At 48.3% G+C, this 8,472-nt stretch overlaps 1 long non-coding RNA gene across 1 annotated transcript; it reads left to right on the top strand.

Annotated features, from left to right (window-relative positions):
- Positions 1-4,629: 4,629 nt before the first annotated feature.
- LOC123625007 lies at positions 4,630-6,628 on the top strand. The gene is made up of 3 exons (XR_006730334.1): positions 4,630-5,405; positions 5,888-6,096; positions 6,495-6,628. It is a non-coding gene; the product is annotated as an uncharacterized LOC123625007 (long non-coding RNA).
- Positions 6,629-8,472: the final 1,844 nt, after the last annotated feature.

Genomic DNA, 8,472 nt, shown 5'->3' with positions numbered 1-8,472 from the left:
GGAGCAGGGAGGGAGTGTCCTGCTGTCGTGGGGCTTCCATGTGAGTGGGGCAGGCAGGTGCTAAACAGGGACGCAGCGGGGCCCTTGAAGATAGCGTTAAGTTGTACAAAACCAAACAACAGAACAGAGTGCACTGGCTTGGAGAGTGTCCTCACCAACTTCAGGTCCTTTCCAGAACCTCAGAATGGAATCTTATTTGGAAATAGGGCCCTTGCGGAAGTAGTCAGGGCAGTTAAGATAAAACTTATGCTGAAGTTTCATCTCATACTTGGGTGGACTCTTACTCTAATATGACTAGTGTCCTTATAAGAAGAGAAAAGACACAGAGGCAGTGACCTAAGAGCATGGCAGAGAGAAAAGGAAAGAAGAGCCACTTGCAGTTTTTACCTAGGTCACGCGTTGTTCCATTTTCTTCACGTGGGAGGAGCAGTGTCTACCGGCAAGGGTGCCCCGTTCTCCCCACTGAGGATGAAAGGCAGGACTATCTAACAGCTGCCCGTGGGTGATTGAGAGAAGGGGCCAGGTGGGGGCTGGAGCACACGGGAGCAAGGCAGGTAAATGAGCGGCAGCCTTGAGCTCCAGGTGCTTGTTCTCATAGAGGAGTCTTGCATTTCTTAGCCTTCCATGTTTTTAAACAAACCCTGAGGTCCGGAGGGAGAAGGCAGCCTCATGAAGACAGAGGCAGAGATTGGAGCGGTGCAGCTCCAAGCCAAGGATTGCCAAAGATGCCGGCAGTCACTGGACGGTAGGAAGAGGCACGAGAGGGCTCTCCTTCAGAGCTTCCAGAGATGGCACGGCCCTGCAATGCCTGATCTCAGATTCTCTCCTCTAGAACCATGATGGAATCGATTTCCATTGTTTGAAGCCACCCAGTTTGTGGCAACTTGTCACAGTAGCCCTAGGAAACTACCATACAAGCTGAAGTGGTAGGAGTAGGAGGGCTGCTACTTAGGCAGACGGTGCAATCAAGGGAGGTATTTGCGGGGGGCGATGTCTTAGCTGGGATGGACCCAGTCATGAAAGATCTGGGGGAAGTGTATTGTGGAGCTGCTCTGTCCAGTGTGGGGTGCTCTGTCCACACGTGGCTACGGAGCACCTGAAACATGGCTGGTCTAAATTGAGATGTGCTGAGGGTATAGAATACACACCAGATTTCAAAGGCTTAGTATGAAAAAAAAGAATGTAAAATATCCCATTAACTTAAACGTGTTGATTGTATGTTGAGATGATGGTGTGAGTCATCTATTGAATGTTTGCCTTTCCTGGGGGTGGACGGGGGAAGAGGATGCAAAGAGAAATGAGACATGGGTCCCAGACTCAAGGACAGGAGCAATCTGGGTTAAATGGATATGTTACTAAAATTAATTTTACCTTTTTCTTTTTACTTTTCTAAGTGTGGGTACTAGAAAATTTTAAATTACATTTGTAGCTCATATTATATTTCTGTTGCATAGGATTGTTCTAAACAGAAGCAGCAAGTGCTAAGGCCCTGTGGTAGGGACCCAGCTTCATGGGTTTGTTAGTTCTGTACTTATTCTACCTGTTGATGTATACTTGGTGATGTTGCTAAACCTGGAGAGCTGATGTGAGAAGCCCTCTTGAACTTACAAGGGGTGAGTATGTGAGTCTTTGTCCCTTCTTCTCAAGGAGAGAGGGAGGTCATGAAATTTAGCCCTTCAGCCTGATGCCTACTTTCCAACTCACGTGCTCCCTTCGACCTCAGATGGAGAAAGAAGGCAGGCACAAACCTCCTGGTATGTCCACCTCACCCTCTCCCTAACCTCTTTAGTGTGAAGAACTTGGAGCTGGGCCTACTTCCATAAGCCTCCTTGTCTACTGATTTTTGGCACCATGGCCAAGGTATATGGTATAGCGCAGAAACCCCCTAAACTCACAGCTTGCAAAATGAACTTCAAAGATGATATTAGTTCATTAATATTAAGCTAGAACTTTGTTATTCTAAGACAGAGGTTACAAAATGGGATCTTGGAGCTAACTCCCACATGTTTTGATCATCTTGCATGGTTTCAAATTTCTCTTTTAGGGTTGGTTGTTGTATCAGTCAGGTTAGGCTGGGCTTTGCTGCAGTAACAAATGACCCTCAAATCTTCATGGCTGATTATTGTCCACTGCACGTGTTGTACCTCCTTTTAGCTGTACCTCTTATTCCAGCCACTGTTCAGCAAGCTTTGAGCAGGTCCAGCCTGACAGCACCCACTACATGCCTCTCGCTTCTCTGATGCATCGGCCTGGGCACCAGCAGAACCTGTCAGCAGTCACACACATGTCACCTGCAAGTGCAGGGGAATTAACACCTGTGGGGCCACCCTTGGCCAAAGGAGAGTGAATGGGTGGGTAAGTGTTCCCCCCTCCATTCTCAGCACAGGCAGTTCTGAGATGCATGCCGTAAGTTCCTCAGAGGGTCCTGCCAGGGCCTAGCACCTGTGACAGTGGTCAACTCTATGGCACATCCTTGTGTAGCTTCCCTCCTGTCCCTGTGTCACTCCCTGGGATCAGCTCCTCAGTGAACCACCTGCACGTAAGCTTTCGCCTCAGAACCTGCTATTAGGGGGAAACTAAACTGAGACACACAGGGAAGTGGTAGACAGTAACACAATCTGTCACCATTGCGCACATTTCAGAGTTTAATATAAAATCCCAATGTTAAGCTTTTCTTGAAAAATCAGATCTGACAGCACTTAACCAAAATTCTGGCAAGTCCACAAGTAGTTGGACTTGAATAGGGGCAGTAGCTCCCTTGAGATGCGACCCAAGCTCTCTGTTGACAACACTTGCTATCTGGGAGGGAGAGTCTTCATTTTCTCGTGCTGCCTGCCTGGCTCCAGTGGGCATTTGAACTTACTTATTTTTTAAATCTCTTTCGTAGGGACTGTTGGTTGAGCTAGACATCTATGGATTCTTGGAAATCTCTTTTATTATACAAGGATCTTTCTCACTTTTAGGGGGGAAGTGTTGTTTATTTATTTTGTTTCTCTTTCTTTGTTTTGTAATGAAAGGATCAATTAAAAAAAAAAATCAGACTAGCAGTGCCAGGAGGGCAGAGTCAATGTGTCTTGTCACTGCTGTATTCTCAGTGGCGTATAGTAGGTTCGTGAAGAATGTTGGCTGAATGGACGACAAGATGAGTGACTGTGGTTGCCAGCCTCCAAGGTGGCCCCCAACGATCCCCGGATCCTGGTATCCATGTCCTTGTGAGTTTCTTCCCTTGGAGTATGGGCTGAACTTATTGTTTGCCTCTAATGAAGCAATGGAAGGTTGCAAATCTGAGATTAGGTTGTAAAAAGACTGCGGCTTCTGTCTTGGCAATCTCTGGCTCTCTCTTTCTCACATCCACGGCTACCATACCATGGGGATAGCCAGACAGCATAGGGAGAGGTCTGCCAGCAACCATGTGGGTTAGCGTGGCAGCAGATTTTCTGGTCCTGAGTCTCCACGTGGCTGTAGCCCTGGCTGGCTGTTTGCAACCTGAGAGGCACACAGCTAAGTACACCTGGATTCCTGACCTATGGAAACTGTGAAATAACAAATGTTTATTATTCAAAGCCGGGGATTGGCAAACTTCAGTCCACCTGTTTTTGTAAATAAAGTTTTATTGGAACGCAGTAATGCTGTGTACATATGGTTTATGGCTGCTTTCATACTCCAACGGCAATGGTTGTTGAGTAGTTGCAACAGAAGACTGTATGGCCCACAAGCATGAGATATTCACTATCTGGCCCTTGAAGGAAAACTTTGCCTATCCCTGCTTTAAGCTGCTAAGTTTTGGAATAATTGTTGCCCAGCAATAGATAACTAAAGCAATGACTTTTAAATCTAGAACAGTGGGTCCAACTGGGCTTTCCTGTCTTGGGGTAGGGCTTCTAATTTCAGTTTAGCTCAATTTAATAGGTATTAACTTCGCACCTACTGTGTGCCACGCATGGTCTCAATCATATTTCAGAATGCTGCATGCATTACTTTATCCACTGTCCCCCCCAGCATTGTCTTGCTCTATGACACACTGTACATGTGCCAAATATTTGTGGATTTAAATTGGCTTTTAGAGAGTGGAATTAGCAAGAGAATGCACCAGAATTTGGAATGCACCAGAGAACTTTAATCATGGGGAGGTGAGCAGGGAGCAGGAGGACATTTAGCTGGTATGTTCATGTGTAGTCCTGGGGCTGGTAGAATATGGAAACAGTCCCATCCCACCTTACCCTGAGCCTCCCAGGGCCCACCTGTCCCAGCTTCCCGTCCCAGAGCCTCTCCCACCTCCCTCCCTGGCCCAGTGGCTCAGCAACCAAGGGGTTAAGTGTGGCACAGCAGGGACCACCTGAACTTCTAGGGTCCACTCTGATTGGTCAGTTCCCATGCCATGCCAGTGATTAAATATTTGCATGTTACTGGAGGACAAACCCCTCACCACCTATTACTGCCAACCACCCTTCTATCTCAGTCCTGGGACACAGGTGAAGAAGGCAAATGAGTGCTTTCCAGGGTGGGCTTCTGGCCTGGTCCAGCAGAGGGGCTCAGTAATGTCGTCTGCATGGTGGAATTCAGAGGCGTCTATTAAATGCCCATTCTTAGGGTAGACCAGGGAAAAGGATGCAAATAGGAGCAAGACGTGGGTCCCGGCCTCAAGGAGTGGAACAATCTGATGTCTCAGTGTGTCGGATCCTAGCTCAGCAAGTAGGTCTGAAGCCAGAACCTCGGGGTTTAAATCTGGTCCTATAATACTTCTCACCAGCAGTGTGACCTGGAGTAAGTGACTCAGTTCTCTGTGCCTTAGTTTCCTCCTCTGTGACAATAATAGTTCCTACCTATGGCATTTTAGTGAGGCTGAGCTCACACATGTAAAGTGCTAAAGATAATGCCTTGTACCTAGTGAGCACTCAGGAAATGTTTGATCAAAAAAGATCTCAGTCCAGATGTCAGAGGTTGGAGGAATATGCTCTGAGGGGTCATGATCATGGCAGGATATACATTCTGGAAGTGCTGGTTGAAGACACGCCAGGTCCCGGGCTCCCGTGTAGGCCCTGGGCAGGCAGGCAGGGCTGTCTTCATGAGTGTGTCTTGTGCACAGGGCCCTGCACTTGCTTTACCGTCTTGCTCTCACCATCTTGAAATTCTTAAATAATGTTTGAACAGGCAAGGGTCCCACATTTTTGTTTTGCACTGGGCCCCACGGATTACGTAACTCTTCCCACACATAGAGGTGGGTACGGCGAAGTCCTGACGTTCAGCGGCCTTGCAGGTTTGCTGGGGGTGCCGATGGGCCAACCGTGCTTACGTCCCAGAACAACGTACACTCTGGAACGTCGGGCCTAAGCGGGGCTCCTGTGCTTCTCGGCTGGGTGGAAGCAACCAAGAAGACCTCCTTGAAGCTGCAAAGGAAACCACAGGTAGGGCCCAGGCTGCCTCATACCACCATCGAAACCCGGGGAGGAAAGCCAGGAGGGAAACTAGGTCCCACGATGCATCCGGCGAAGGGGATGCTGCTTGGATTTATTTTCTGCCAGAGGAGTGAGGTCTTGAATTCTGAAATATTTTTGAAACCTTTGGAAAATCCCCCTTTAATCACTGATGACAGTTTGACATTTTTCCAGCTGTTTAGAAGCAGTAGACAAGTCAAGTTGCTCGGCAGGGCACAGGCTGGCCTGCTGGGATGTGTGTGGGTTCTAACCTCCTTCCCTTTCCCCGGCTCCTTGTGGCTTTGAGGAAAAAGGAACAAAAAGGAAAAAAAAAAAAAACAAAAAACAAAAAAACCAAACCAAACCAAACCTAGGCTCTTGTAGTGTTCATGCCAGCCTATGCCATCTGCATTTGGGGATTTTCTCCTGAAAGTGAAATCTTAATTGGGTAACTTTTTCCTTCCTCTTCCCAGATCGTGGCCTCGCCTCCTTCTCGCCCGTGCACCACTGCAGTAGATTTTGTGCCCATCTGTCCTCAAATCTACCCCTTGGTTGGGAGGATTGTTTTGTTGGCTCATTTGGTGCCAGTGGGAATCCTTTGCTTCCTTCCACCTTGGATTTGACGTGCGATCAAGACACGAGTGTGGGTTATGATCCGGGTTCCTGCGTGAGTAGCCTGTTGGTAAGAAGTGCTCAAATCCCAGCTTTGCTTCTTAGTCTCTGGGGGGGGGGGATTTGGGGAAGTTACTTGGCTTCTCTGAGCTCCAGTTTCCCCAACTATAAAATGCTAAGAGAAGAATTAGATGACTTAATGCATATAAAGTGCTTAGGAGACATAATTAAGTGCACAGGCACATAATTATATATTTAACATATTTTTAAAGGCCTCTTTTCCACTTATGCATGGACGTAGCACTACCTCCACTGGCCTAGTCATCCTATTAGCCTTGCAAAAGCTAATGCATATATATAACACCCACTGGGTGCCACGTGCGGTTTTAAGCCCTTTCTAAATATTTCCTCACTTAAGCTTCAAAAAACCTTATGAGGGAGGGACTTTGGTTTCTCCGTGTTTTATAGGTGAAGAACATCAAGGCCCAGAGAGGTTAAACAACTTGTCTGAAGTCACAGCTGGTAATTGGCAGGACCAAGATTCACGCTCAGGAATCCAGCCCTGGGGTCACCCGGGTCTTGACCACTCATGCCTTGCCGGACATTTAGGGGTTTTCCTTTTTCAATAAAACTTTTAACTTCTTATTGAAGAATACTATCCGTACGTGAAATGTATCTATCAAAAGCACAGGACACATTCATTTTCACAAAGTGAGAACGCCCACGTGGCCATCACGCGGACCCGGAGACAGAGGATGGCGGCCTCTCGGCAGCCCCCTCCCAGCCACCCCCTCGCCCCCTACTGCTGCCACTATCCTGACCTCCAGCGGCGGAGGTTAGTGTGGCCTATTTTTGTATTTTATGAAAATACAAAACCGTGCAGTAGGTATTCTTTTATTTCTGGCACCTTATTTATCTGTATTGTTGCATGTGGTTGTAGATCATTTATTCTCATTATGACATAGTGTCCCACTTACAATTTATCTGTCTGTTCCCCTGCTGATGGGCATTTGGGTAGTTTTCATGAGCAATAATGCTAGGAGCATTCCGGCGCGTGCATTCAGGGGACACACACACACACACACACACACACACACACGCACATTTCTGTTGCGCGTGTCCCTGGGATTGGAACTGCTGGATCAGAGGGGAGGCATGTTTTCAGCTTCAGGAGATACTGCCACTCAGCTTGCTGCAGTGTTTTCAGGACATCGAGCAGTGATGGTGGAGAGTGAAATTGGGGGTTTTGCAAACGATTTCTCTTTCTTGCCACTGACTGGAGATAAAACATGACATTTGGACCTGGTAGAAGGCAGAGTCATCAAGGCACGCCAGAGGCTTATTTATGGGGTTTTGTTCAACATCCCACCTTTCTTTAATTTCTGCAGGATATCCTCTTCCTGTAAAGTGAGCTGGAAGGGCAGACCGTGAGGGGTTCATGGTGTCACTGTGTTAGAGCTATAAGGCAAAGGAGTCAGCTGAAAACAGCGAGGCTGATGCGGAAACCATGACCCAGCGTGGCACTGGCCCCTCTCAACAGTCTGGGAATCCATCCTGCAAGATCAAGGGGCTCATTCACTTTGCCAAGCACTCCGGGTGTGGCCAGTCACATGCTGAGTGCTGGGGACACAGTGGCACACGAGGCTGGCCAGGTCCCTGGCCTCTCTGAGCTTACATTGTCCTGGGGAGCACAGATACAAACATGGACACGAGCAAATTAAAGAAGAATTACGTTCAGAGCACTATAAGGAAATGAAAGGAATAAAGCAGGAAGTTGGGAAAACGAGTGCTTGGGAGTCCTGGAGCCAGCCCAGGCAAAGCCTGCGAGAGGACATGGTGCGTAAGCTTGGAAGTATCTGCTGAGCAGGCCGGCCCCTCAGCGTGCACACCTGTGCGCTTGCTAAGGCTCCGCTGTTGCTGTCTTAAAAGTCTTAATGATTTTTGAACACGGGGCCTTGAGTTTTCATTTTGCACTGGGCCCTGCCAGTCGTGTAGTTGGTCCTCTCAGGTTGTTGAGGTTCCTAGAGAAGCGGAAATATCCAGCGTCTCTTCTGGGGTGGGGAATAGAGCAACGGCATTGCAACCGTCCCCGCCCTAAGGCTAACTAATGACAATAGCCTCAGTTTCTCCCCACCCCTGGCCCTGCCCCCTCACTGGCATTTCTTTGCATCTTTCAAGGTCTCAGCCTGGCTCTGGAGGTTCGGTGAGAACAGATCAGAATCCAAAGGGAGCAGTTGCTTTGCACGTGGGCTCTTCATGGCTTAGCAATCCTGCGTCCCCATCCCTGGAGGCCCCTGGGTCATTAATAATAAGGGACTTTCTCCATTGTGCTAACCAGGAGGAAGGAAGGAAGAGCGCTTGAAAGGAAGAGGTGTCCAAGTGCTGGGCCCTTGTAATTCAAGGCCCCCAGAGGGGGAAGTTTAACCCTTCAGCACAGGGCCTGGCC

Source organism: Lemur catta, chromosome 20 (genome assembly GCF_020740605.2).
Source record: "Lemur catta isolate mLemCat1 chromosome 20, mLemCat1.pri, whole genome shotgun sequence".
Taxonomy (NCBI): Eukaryota; Metazoa; Chordata; class Mammalia; order Primates; family Lemuridae; genus Lemur; species Lemur catta.
Note: the sequence above shows the minus strand (reverse complement) of the source record. Positions and strands in the feature narration are given on the sequence as shown.